This window comes from Mirounga leonina, unplaced genomic scaffold, assembly GCF_011800145.1.
Source record: "Mirounga leonina isolate KUSES-001 unplaced genomic scaffold, KU_Mleo_1.0 Mir_195, whole genome shotgun sequence".
Lineage (NCBI taxonomy): Eukaryota > Metazoa > Chordata > Mammalia > Carnivora > Phocidae > Mirounga > Mirounga leonina.
In genome coordinates this window covers 9,167,633-9,181,365 of record NW_023270490.1, presented here as the reverse complement: position 1 = coordinate 9,181,365, position 13,733 = coordinate 9,167,633, and positions in this window count along the sequence as shown.

Sequence of the window (13,733 nt, the reverse complement as noted above, 5' to 3'; positions counted from 1 at the left end):
CTCACAATAGCGAAAAAGTGGAAACGACCCAAATATCCATCGACTGATGAGTGGATAAATAAAACGGAATGCATCCACATAACAGGCTCTTACTTGACAGTGAAGGGAAATGACATACTGACCCATGATGACCAGATGAGTCTTGAGACCACTGGGCTCAGTGAAAGAAGCCAGACACAGAGTGCCACCCAGTGTGTGGTTCCATTTAGAAAGAAATGCGCTGAAGAGAAAAGGGAGGCAAATTAGTGGTTGCCAGGGGCTGGGGAGTGGGGAGTGGTCACTAATGGATATGAGGTTTCTTTATATGGTGATGAAAAAGATCTGGAATTGGATGGTGGTGATGGTTGCACAACCTTGTGAATATACTAAAAACCACTGAATTGTACACTTTCAAAGGGTGAATTTAGGATACGTAAATGACATCTCAATTAAAAATATAGTTCTCCAACAGCCACCTGGTGGAGGGCCAACCACATGCCAGAGTGTTTAGAAGTAATCAGTTATTCCCCCCACCCCACTCCACACTCCTGGCAGTTGGGAGCCCGCTCTGGCTCTGAGGCTCAGATGAGCATGCTGTCCTCCTCTTGCTATTTTATAGCAAGAACACTGAGTCAAGAAGGCTACCATGTTGGGATTGGGACCAGGCTCCACGTCTTCCATTGGTGTGGGGAGGAAGCGGGGTGGGGGTCCCTCGAGAGCCAGCTTTGTGAACAGCCTGGCCTCTGGAGCTGAAACAGCAGAAGGGCACTCACTGGGATTCAGCCACCCATGCATCCATCCGTCCATCCATGCATCCATCTGCCCACCCACCCGTCCATCCTTCTGTGCGTTCATTCATCTTTTCTCTGTCTCTCTCCCTTTTCCTTCCCTGCTACCTCTGGGTCTCCATCAGCTGTGGTCGCTCAAACTCTCTCCTCTTGCCTCACTGTCTCTCCCTGTCTCTCTTCCACCTTTTCCTCCCCCCGCACCGCTCTCTGCAGTCTGCACCTCTCTTGCCCTGCAGCTGATGTGGTCTGGGGGTTCCTTCTCCGTGCCCCGCCCTGCCCCCCCCCCCGGTGGAAGGAGTATCCCAGGCCATTTTCCTTTCCTCTGATTCCTCCATCTTTACCCCTGACAGGAAGATACCCCAGGCTGGGATTTAGGGTGAGCAGCAAACTGGGGGCACTCCTTCCAGGCTTCTCTCTAAACTTGGAATTCAGCAATTTACACCCACCCCAGGCCCCTGCACACGCATCTGGAGTGGCCCCAGCCCTCCCTAAAACCTGTTTCTCCTCATCCCCCGAACGTCCCTTCCTTAGAAAGCTCCCCACCACCCCGTATGGCCTTCTGTGCCTCTGCGTCCTCCTGGGAACTGAGCCTGCTCTGGCTCTGAGGCTCAGATGAGCACACTGTCCTCCTCTTCCTAACATCTGGAAGGCTCCTGCCTCCTCCCCACTCCCAAGCTGAGCTGAGGGAGGCAGACCAAAGCTGGAGTGAGGGAAATTGCAGGGAGACCACCCATTGTTGGGTCCCCCAAAGGCTGAATAAGGAGGGATAGCAGTTACTTATCCTATAAACTGGACCCTTGCCAGAATGAAAGGAGGTGCTATCTCAAGACAACGAGGCAAGAGGTGTACCTGGGACTGTCCCAGGCAATCAGTGACACAGGGCTGCCCTGGGTGAAGGGGCAGCCTCAGAATGGTCCCTCTGTGAGCAAAAAAAAGGACTTGCCACCACCTCAGAGCAGGGCCCCATAGCAATTCTCGGGGTCTGCAGGGAGGGAGGCGGGGCAGCTGCAGGACTCCTCCAGCTGCTGGAGCTCCAAGACACTCAGGGGGCCAGGTGCACTCCAGGCAGGATCTCTGCGGCACAGGGAGGAGAGGGTGCCCCAGAACCCAGCCCTCCACGGCCAGAAACCTGCACAGTTTAGGGAGCATATTCTGCGTCCCCCCACCCCCCAGCCAGTCCTGCAGGCCTCTGTGGTCGTCTCAGTCATGAGAGACTGCAGTGGAGGAATAAGTCCTGGTGGCAGATGATTCTCCCTCTGAGGCCAGTGATGGTGGCAAAGATGATCTCATGCTCACTCTTGATGCTAATGGCACCAGAATTGAGAACCTTGATCTTTCTCAACAACAATTTGCTTTAGGGCATCTGGGTGGCTCAGTGGGTTGAGCGTCTGAACTATTGGTTTCAGCTCAGGTTGTGATCTCAGGGTTGTGAGACTGAGCCCTGCGTCAGGCTCCATGCTCAGCGGGGAATCTGCTTGGGATTCCCTCTCCCCCTCTGCCCCTCCCCCTGCTCTTGTGTTCTCCCTCTCTCTCTCAAATAAATAAATAAATAAATAAATAAATAAATAAATAAATCTATCTATCTTTTGAAAAAACAATTTGCTTCTTTTGGTGGAGTATATGGGTCACAGCACTGATTAGGTGACCCTCTAGTGGCTGCAGGAAGGTGGTGACAGAGTCCCAACATTTCTGGCAGAGACCCTCAACTCAGGAAGGAGAGGGAGGCCCTCCTTGAAGGAAAAGGGTCTGCAGCTGAAGCAACAGGAAGCAAGGGTTTGTTTCAGCTCATAAAAGCACATGAATTTTGCACTCTGCCCTCTTTGGGTTAATATAAAACAACCAGGTAGGCCGGGGCTCTCCCTTGCTGAACATGTGTCCCCTAAGGACGAGTCATGCCCGGCCAGTGTGACCATATGGGACCCTGGCCTCTCCTCTCCCCTCTGCTGCTAGAGCTGGCAGATGTCTACACAATGGGCTTTGGGACAGGACAGTTGTCAGGTCTGTGACCATGCCCCCCAGTGGACATGGGACTGCCCTTTCTATGCTTGTTGTCCTGGTATAATTATCAATAGCACTCCCTCTCACTCTCAAAAATATCCCCATTTGGGTGATAAAAGTCTCCCTGGTGTGATGTTAATTTTATATGTCACCTTGACTGGGCCATGGGATGCCCAGATGGCTGGGAGAATATTATTTCTGGGTGCCTGCGAGGGTGTCTTGAGAAGAGATGTTTGACTCAGAAGACTCAGTAAAGAGGATCACCAATGTGGGTGGGCATTGAACTATCTGTGGACGGCCTGGATAGAACAAAAAGGTGGAGGAAGATGAGCTCCTTCTGTATGCTTGAGCTGAGACATCCATCTCCTGCACTTGGACATTGGCACCCTTGGTTCTTGGGGTTTTGGACTCAAACTGGGATTCTACCATCTGTCCCCAGTTATCAGCCTTTGGACTGAATTACACCACTGGCTTTCTGGGTCTCCAGTTCATAAGTAGCAGATCATAGGACTTCTTGTTCTCCACACCTACGTGGATCTAATTTCTATAATAAATCCCCTCATGTAATATATATTATACATATAATTGTTATATACAACATATATTTAATTCATATATTAATATTATATAATTATATACATATTATACACACACACACACACACACACATCCTCTTTGTTCTGTTTGTCTGGAGAACTTTGACTAATACAGATTTGGGCACTGGGATTTGTTCTAGAGGAACAGAATGCTACGGATGAGCTTTCTGAATTTGTTCTGGGTTTCTGGAATTGGTTCCCTGGTCTGATTATATTTAAAGACACTAAGGGAGGAGTTAGATGGTGGAGGAATAGGGGACCCTAAGTTTGTCTGGTCCCTTGAATACAGATTGATAGTTATTAAATCATTCTGAACACCTGCAAAATCAATCGGAGATCTGAGACAAGAAATGCTGCAATTCTACAAGTAGAAAAATGTCCACTTTTTGGAAGGTAGGAGATGTGGAGACTTGAATCCGGGTGGTACAGATGAGGATGGCATTGGGGGGGGGTGGGGAGGCTACCACAAAGTATTATAAGCAGCAGAGTGCAAAACTGGATCTTCTAAAAGTCTGCTTCAATGGGGGATGTCCCTGGATTAAGGGTTCTCAGGTGGCAAAATGGGACAGAATCCCAGATGAGACAGCTTGATCTCAGGATCCTGGGGTCACAAGAAGAATAGGGGTGCCTGAGTGCAGCAGAGTTCCCAAGCATTGGAGTGGGGAAGCCGGCAGCAAACAGCAAGTCTAAGTGCTCACTTTCTGCTCTGTGTTGCAGCAAACTGCTGCACTTCCTGCAAATGCTCTCCTGGGAGGGATCCAGCAAAAGGCAGAAGCACATGAGACCCCTCTTCCTCTCTTAGGAGGAATAGCTCAGGTCCACACCACAGGAGTCCATAAAATTTGGAGTTTTGAAATTAAATCCTGTGCCTGAGATAAAAAAAAATGCCCAGTCATAGGCTGGGTGAACACAGAGTTAGGATGGAAACCAGGGAGACAAGAGACTGCTTTTTTGGGAGGGCTCACTGATAATATAATATAATATCTGTATAATGGGAGTCCCAGAAGATGAAGAGAGGGAGAGAGGGGCAGAAGACTTATTTGAACAAAATATAGCTGAGAATTTCCCTAATCTGGGGAAGGAAACAGGCATTCAAGTCCAGGAGGCACAGAGATGCCCTCCTAAAAATCAGTAAAAATAGGTCAACACCTCAACATATAATAGTGAAGCTTGCAAATCTCAGAGATAAAGAGAAAATCCTGAAAGCAGCTCGAGACAAGGGGTCTTCAACCTGCAAGGGTAGGCACATAAGGCTGGAAGCAGACCAATCCACAGAGACCTGGCAGGCTAGAAAAGGCTGGCATGATTAGTCAGGGTACTAAATGAGAAAAATATGCAGCCAAGAATACTTTATCCAGCAAGGCTATCATTCTGAATGGAAGGAGAGATCAAGAATTTCCTGGACAAACAGAAACTAAAAGAATTTATGATCATTAAACCAGCCCTGCAACAAATATTAAAGAAGAATCCTGTAAGCAAGGAGAGAGCCCAAAAGTAACAGAGACAATATACAGAAACAGTGACTTTGTGACAGGCAATACAATGGCACTAAATTCATATCTTTCAATAATTACTCTGAATGTAAATGGACTCAATGCTCCAATCAAAAGACATAGGCTATCAGAATGGTTTAAAAAAAAAAAAAAAAGACCCGTCAATATGCTGCTTACCAAAGACCCATTTTGGACCCAGACACCACCAGATTGAAAGTGAGGGAGTTTAGAATGATTTATCATGCTAATGGACATCAAAAGAAAGCTGGGGTAGCAATCCTTATTTCAGACAAACTAGATTTTAAACCAAAGACTGTACCAAGGGATGTAGAGGGACACTGTATCATACTTAAAGGGTCTATCCAACAAAAAGATCTAACAATTATAAATATTTATGCTCCTAACTTGGGAGCAGCCAATTATATAAACCAATTAATAACAAAATTAAAGAAACTCATTGATAATAATACAATAATAGTAAGGGACTTTAACACCCCACTTACAGTAATGGACAGATCATCTAAGCAGAAGATCAACAAGGAAACAAGGGCTTTGAATGACACACTGGACCAGACTGACTTCACAGGTATATACAGAGCATTTCATCCTAAAGCAACAGAATACACATTCTTCTTGAGTACACCTGGAACATTCTCCAGAAGAGATCACATCATGTGTCACAAATCAGGTCTCAATTGGCACCAAAAGGTTAGGATTATTCCTTGCATATTTTCAGACCACAGTGCTTTGAAACTTGAACTCAATCACAAGAGGAAATTTGGAAGGAACTCAAATATTTGGATGTTAAAGAGCATCCTACTAAAGAATGTTGGGTCAACAAGGAAGTTAAAGAAGAATTAAAAAAAATTCATGGAAACAAATGAGAATGAAAACACAACAGTTAAAAACCTTTGAGATGCAGCAAAGGCTGTCCTAAAAAGGAAGTCCATAGCAATATAAGCCTTTCTCAAGAAACTAAAAAAGTTTCAGATACACAACCTAACCTTACTCCTAAAGGAGCTGGAGAAAGAACAGCAAATAAATCCTAAACCAAGCAGGAGATGAGAAAATAATAAAGATTAGAGCAGAAATCAATGAAATAGAAACCAAAAGAAGAGAGAACAGATCAATGAAACTAGAAGCTGGTTCTTTGAAAGAATTAATAAGAACAATAAACACCTAGGCAGACTTATCAAAAAGAAAATAGAAAGGACCCAAATTAATAAAATCATGAATGAAAGAGGAGGGATCACAACCAACACCAAGGAAATATGAACAATTTTAAGAACATATTATGAGAAACTATATGCCGACAAATTAGGCAATCTGGAAGAAACGGATGCATTCCTAGGAACATATAAACTATCAAAACTGAAACAGGAAGAAATAGAAAACCCGAACAAACCCATAACCAGCAAAGAAATTATATCAGTAATCAAAAATCTCTCAACAAACAAGAGTCCAGAGCTAGATGGCTTCCCAGGGGAATTCTACCAAACATTTAAAGAAGAATTAATACCTATTCTTCTGAAACTGTTTCAAGAAATACAAATGGAAGGAAAATGTCCGAACTCATTCTGAGGCCACCATTACCTTGATGCCAAAACCAGACAAAGACCCCTCTAAGAAGGACAATTATAGACCAATATCCCTGATGATCATGGATGCCAAAATTCTCACCAAGTTACTAGCCAATAGGATCCAACAGTACATTAGAAGGATTATTCACCATGACCAAGTGGGATTTATTCCTGGGCTGCAAGCGTTGTTCAACATCTGCAAATCAATCAACATGACACACCACATTAATGAAAGAAAGGACAAGAACCATATGATCCTCTAAATAGATGCAGAAAAAGCATTTGACAAAATACAGCATCTTTTCTTGATAAAAATTCTCCACAGTGTAGGGATAAAGGGAACATACCTCAGTATCATGAAAATCATATATGACAGACCCACAGTGAACATCATCCTCAATGGGGAGAAACTGAGAGCTTTTCCACTAAGGTCAGGAACATGACAGGGATGCCCACTCTCACTACTGTTGTTCAACATAGTACTGGAAGTCCTAGCCTCAGCAGTCAGACATCAGAAAGAAATAAAGTACATTCAAATGGGCAAAGAAGTCAAACTTTCACTCTTCACAGATGACATGACACCCAAAAGACTCTACTCCAAAATTGCTAGAATTCATACAGGAATTCAGCACCATGGCAGAATATAAAATCAATGCACAGAAATCAGTGGCATTTCTATACACTAACAATGAAGCACAAGAAAGAGAAATTAAGGAATCACATTTATAATTGCACCCAAAACCATAAGATACCTAGGAATAAACCTAACCAAAGAGGTAAAAGATCTGTACTCTGAAAACTATAGGGCATTTATGAAAGAAATTGAGGAAGATGCAAAGAAATGGAAAAACAGTCCATGTTCATGGATTGGAAGAAGAAATTTGTTAAAATGCCTATGCTACCCAAAGCAGTCTATACATTCAGTGCAATCCCTATCAAAATACATCAGCATTTTTCACAGAGCTGCAACAAAGAATCCTAAAATTTGTATGGAACCAGAAAAGACCCCGAATAGCCAGAGGAATTTTGAAAAAGAAAAGCAAAGCTGGTGGCATCACAATACCAGACTTGAAGCTGTATTACAGAGCTGTCATCATCAAGACAGTATGGTACTGGCCCAAAAACAGAGACATAGATCAATGGAACAGAATAGAGAGCCCAGAAATGGACCCTCAACTCTATGGCCAACTAATCTTTGACAAAGCAGGAAAGACTATCCAATGGAAAAAGGACAGTCTCTTCAACAAATGGTGCTGGGCAAATTGGACAGCCATATGCACAAGAATGAAGCTAGACCACTTTCTTACACCATACATAAAAATAAACTCAAAATGAATGAAAGACCTCAATGTGAGACAGGATCCATCAAAATCCTAGAGGAGAACCCAGGCAGCAAGCTCTTCAACTTCAGCCACAGCAACTTCTTTCAAGACATGTCTCCAAAGGCAAGGGAAACAAAAGCAAAAATGAACTATTGGGACTTCATCAAGATGAAAACTTCTGCACAACAAAGGAGACAGTCAACAAAACTAAAAGGTAACCTATGGAATGGGAGAAGATATTTGCAAATACCATATCAGATAAAGGGCTAGTATCCAAAATCTATAAAGAACTTCTCAAACTCAACCCCCAAAAAACAAAAAATCCAGTCAAGAAATGGACAGAAGACATGAACAGACATTTCTCCAAAGACATACAAATGGCCAACAGACACATGAAAAGATACTCAACATCACTCATCATCAAGGAAACGCAAATCAAAACCACAATGAGATACCAATGCACACCAGTCAGAATGGCTAAAATTAACAAGTCAGGAAACAAGAAATATCGGTAAGGATGCAGAGAAAGGGGAACCCTCTTACACTGTTGGTGGGAATGCAAGTTGGTACAGCCACTTTGGAAAACAGCGTAGAGGTTCCTCAGGAAGTTAAAAATAGAGCTACCCAATGACCTAGCAATTGCACTACTAGGTATTTACCCCAAAGATACAGATGCAGTGATTTAAAGGGGCACATGCACCCCAATGTGCACAGCAGAAATGTCTACAATAGCCAAACTATGGAAAGAGCCGAGATGTCTGTTTACAGATGAATGGATAAAGAAGATGTAATATCTATCATCTATCTATCTATCTATCTATCTATCTATCATCTCTCTATAATGGAATATTACTCAGCCATCAAAAAGAATGAAATCTTGCCATTTGCAATGACGTGGATTGAGCTAGAGTGTATTATGCTAAGTGAAACAAGTCAGTCAGAGAAAGACAAATACCATATGATTTCACTCGTATGTGTAATTTAGGAAACAAAACAGATGAACATAGGGGAAGGGAAGGAAAAATAATATAAAAACAGAGAGGAAGACAAACCATAAGAGACTCTTAATTCTAGGAAACAAACTGAGGGTTGCTGGAGGGGAGGTGGGTGAGGGGATGGGGTAACTGGGGGATGGGCATTAAGAAGGGCACTTGATGTAATGAGCACTGGGTGTTATATGCAAATGATAAATCACTGAATTCTACCCTGAAACTAATTTAAATACAGTATATGTTAACTAAGTTGAATTTAAATAAAAAATAAGACACTAATTGTTGTTTTCCCTGGAGTAAAGAGCATGATAGTCCATAGCATGAAGTGTTTACAGATGCACAATATACCTGCATTGGATCCTTCCAGTCTACCCCTAAAGAAGCAAGGAGCTCAGTGGCTCTGTATGTGGTTCTTTTGAACATTTGGTAGGAATGTAAGGAATAGAGTGATGTGAGTTGGTTGCTGTTAATGTCACTGAACAAAGCAGTGGGAGAGACAGACGGGGTCCCAGCTGGAGCCCCTAGCTCAAGCACCGGTTCTGTGAGCTCCCGGTGTGCCCTGAAGGAGACCCTTACTTCCTGTAGCCTCAGGGCTGAAATCACTGAAATCCAATGCAAAGCGCCATGCCGCCTGGCAGGGTACGTGCTGGTACCAGGAAGGAACAGGCTGCAAAGCATGGGATCCTGCGAGTTGGGATGGGGACACCCAGGAGACCTGGAGGAAACCATGAGGCTGCGCCCAGTGTGAGTGTGTGTGTGGGGGGGGGGGACAGGTGTGTGCCGACCCTTGTGTGAGAGACTGTGTGTCTCTACGTGTCTCTGTGTCTTCGGATTGTGTTCCATGTCTCTCTCTCTCTCTCTGTCTCTCCCTGCACGTCTGATTTTGCTCCCTGGTTCTCTGAGTCTCCCTCCTACGGACCCTCTTTCTCTCCACTGATGTGTTTTATCACACAACCCCCCACCCCGCCACTTGCCCAGGTCAGGTTCAGGCAGGTAAAGCCCTGTCCTCCCTCTGCCTGAGCTGTTTGGACTCATCATTTGCATCTGAGTTGGGGGTCGAGGTTCAGAGCCCAGGGCTTCTGTAGCTGAGGGAAGAGGGCCTCTTGTCACCTCTTGGTACCAAGGCGGCGGGGCCTGGTGGCCTCTGTTCCCCCAGCCGATGGCAGTCTCCGCAGGGCCCAGTCCAGCTCTGCAGCTTCCCGAGGTGACAGCAAAATGCTCACAGGAACCCAAGCCTGTCCTGACTCCAGACATTTCACGACACCCAGATCTGACTCCCTCTAGGGACCGTAGATAATTCATAGCATTGAGTCTGCAATTTTTTCATCAAATTTTTTTTTAAGATTTTATTTATTTATTTGACAGAGCAAGAAATGGAGAGAGAGAGCACAAGCAGGGGGAGAGGCAGAGGGAAAGGGAGAGAGAATCTCAAGCAGACTCCCCGATGAATGCACAGCCCGACTCAAGACTCGATTCCAGGACCCTGAGATCATGACCTGAGCCGAAGGCAGATGCTTAACCAACTGAGCCACCCAGGTGCCCCTTCATCAAATTATTTTTAAAGATAGAGGCTGAGGGACGCATGGGTGGCTCAGTTGGGTAAGTGTCTGACTCTTGATTCTGGCTCAGGTCATGATCTCAAGGTCATGAGTTCAAGCCCCACCTCTCAGACTCTGTGCTCAGGGAGGACTCTGCTTGGGCTTCTCTCTCTCCCTCTCCCTCTGCTCCTCCCCATGCTCACACTTTCTCTAAACAAACAAGCAAGCAAACAAACAAACAAATAAAAGATAGAGGCTGAAAGACCCCCATCCCTGGGCAGCCCCCAGGGCCCTGGCCTGAGCAGAACAGAATTCCTGCTACCTTGGTCTCAGTTGTCAAAAAGCTCTTGTGAATCTTCCAGTCTATTCTACACTCTCCTCTTACGGATTTTGCTCAAGTATAATCTTTGCTGAAGGTAAGCTCGTGACTTCCGTATGCAAATATAAGTAAACATCAAATCACAGAGAGGTGATTGTAGTCATTGAGTAATGAAGGGACCAGTAGGGAGCTAAAGCCAGTTCCAGGGAGAATCCCGAGAACAGCAACGAGGAGGCCGCGGTCAGTGAGCTCACTCAAGACGTGCGCTGGCTTCCGGGAGGGCCCGCGGTTCCCCCACCCATGGCCCCCTGCACACCTGCCGACCATGACTAACTCACACTCCCATGGTTCTCTCCGTTTGACTGGGTTGTAAAATAGCTCAAAGACGATGAAAGGCATAGAAACCCCAGAGCCCAGACGGCCCAGCTGGGGGGCTGGAGATGGAGGATCCTCCACCAGGATCCCCAGGTGCCTGAGATAAGGCGTCCAAGTGGGTCTGGAGGGGCTGCCGGGGTGCAGCCGCTGACCTCCCGCCCAAGCAGGGCTCCGGGCAGCTTCCGCCGTCCCCAGTAGCCACACGTGCACAGCGGAGGTGCCCGCAGAGCGGCAAGTGCCGCGGTTCTGCCAGTGGATAATCGAGAGCTGTGTAGTTACCCATCAGCCCTGCCTGGCGAGTTCGGTGAGCCAGGCTGCTACAGCGGGATGGGGCCGAGAGACTTCATTCTGGGCCGCAGACCCGCACATCTAAGTTCGCCTCGGCTCAGCACGACCGCCCTGCCTTGTACTGGGGTGTCGTGGCGCTGGGCACAGCACAGCCTCCGTAGGAGAAGACACCCCCCCGCGCCTGCCCCACGAACCTCCAGGCCGGAGGAGCCTTCCCACTTCCCTGGGGAGCCCCTGCCCCTGTGTTTCACCGGACCCTTAACCCAGGGAGGGAAGTCACATCCTGAACGCGGCTGATACACCCTCAAAATCACGCTCCGCGTTGAGTTCAGTGACGTCAGCGTGGGGGTGACGGAGGGCAGCCCTGCCCCCACCTGTTCCTCGGTAGGCCAGAGAAAGCCGACTCGACTTTCCCATCTGGGGAATGGACAGCCAGTGACAGAGTCAGTGATGACACCTGGCACCACGAGGCCGTTCAGCCTGGGATGGGACCTTGTCGGTTTCTAGGCCCCGGGGGCCTTTTGGATCAGCCGGCCTGAGCGGCTAACTCGTGACGGGGTGCTTAACACTCCCGTCTGCAGCAAGTCCTGAATTAACAAAGCGCTGCCGCCCTTCGTCCCAGCACACAGGACCGCCTGCCGGGTTTGGGTAACCGAGGTAGCTGGGAGGGAGTGGACACACCCCAGTGTCCTGACTCCCATTCTTTGCTGAGGGCACATGGCTGCTCAAGCGCAGTGACACTTGGTGCCACAAGCCGCCAAAATGTCAGTACCTCTAATGCTCTCTGCCCCCCACCCAGGCGTATCAGCGTCTGTCGGTCACGGCTCATCATGTTTGCCCCAAGTCCCCCCCAGTGTCATCCATTTAAACCTACCTAAGGGGGACCTGGAAAAAGCGTCATGTGAGCACCAGGACAGAGAGCCCAGGAAGAGTCTGAAGTCCCTCTGTTTTGTCCTGACAGGAGTGAAGGACCGCGGGCCCCAGGTGGGGACCCGGAGGCCTCTGTCCCTTCTCTAACTGTGCCACTGTGCCCCAGAGACATTTGGGTCTGCAGTGTCCCTTTTCAGCAAACACACACCAGGCTGCTGGGGACTTCCTGGCTTCCAGCCCTGTCTGTCCTCCAGTTGTGGAATCTGTTCTTTGAGACGGGTCTCCTTTCGATAACTGTATTCTCAGCTACCCCCTCAGTGGTCTTGTGTAGAGTGAAAACATCTCTGCATGAGGCCCCTGAGTTCCCTTGGACGTCGTCTGCGAGCCCTGGGACACCACAGGAGTACCCCAGTGTCCAGAGAGCACGTCCTCAGCCCATCCCCCCTGGGAGCAGGCACCCCCCCGGGACACTGGGGCTGAGGAGCCCTTCTGTTTCCACCAAGCCCGGGTGGGCTCCGCTGGTGACCCCACTCGCTGCACCAAACTGCCCAGCAAGTGGCATCTTTTCCTGGCACCAGGAGCAGAAGTCAGAAGTCTTCTGCCCGCCGCATCTTGGTATCGAAGTGACCAGGGAAAACAGAACACAGTGAGGTGCTGGGTGGAGTGAACTTCCCCCACAGAGACAAGAGGAATCAGCTCCAGAAGCGGGCATCGCTTCCCCGGACCCGCGAGGCCCTCCCAGTAGCAGACACAGGGCCACTGGCCCGCACTCACCCCTCTTGTGTGGCAGCGGAGAGACCCTGCGCCCTTTGCGCAGGGCACAGAGATAGTGGTGGGTGGGCCGGGCGCCATGTGGTGCACACATTCAAGCAGAACACAGGAATGCACGGCGTCGGACACGGGGGCGATGTTGCATGGCGGGGGTGAGCCCAGCGCGGGCTGCGAGGACTCTGCCTCCTGGGGAGGGGCTGCTCCGAGCCCCCGGCCCATCCCCATGCGGCCGAGTCGGGCTCGAAAGCCTGCACATGAGTTGGCCTCTCCCAACAGTTACCATGATCCAGCAACCCCGCTTCTGGGAACGAACCCCAGAGAATGAAAACAGGGTCTCAGAGAGAGATTCACACACCCGAGTTCACAGCAGCATGACTTGCAATAGACCGAAGATGGAAGCAACCCAGATGCACATCGATGGGTGGCTGGATAGACAAATGTGGTGTAGACACACAGTGGAATGTGATCCAGCCTAAGAAAGAAGGAAATTAATATCCATGTGGCTGAGCCTCAAGGGTGTCAGGCTAAGCAAGCCGGTTGGGAAAAGGCAAATACAACACAGCTCTTCGTCCAAGCGTACGGAGAGCGGTCCAACTCTCAGCACAGCGGGGCTCCTGGGGCTGGGGTGGAGCTGTTCAGCGGGGACAGACTTTCAGTTTCTGGAGGTGAAAAGTTCTAGAGGTCTGTTACGCAACGATGTGCATAGAGTTAACACTACCGTACCCTTAAAAATGACTCGGATGGTAAATCTCATGGTGCGTGTTTTTATCACGTTTAATAAAAAGGAGCACTTCTGGTGTTGATTGTCCTAAAAGTGCTGTGTT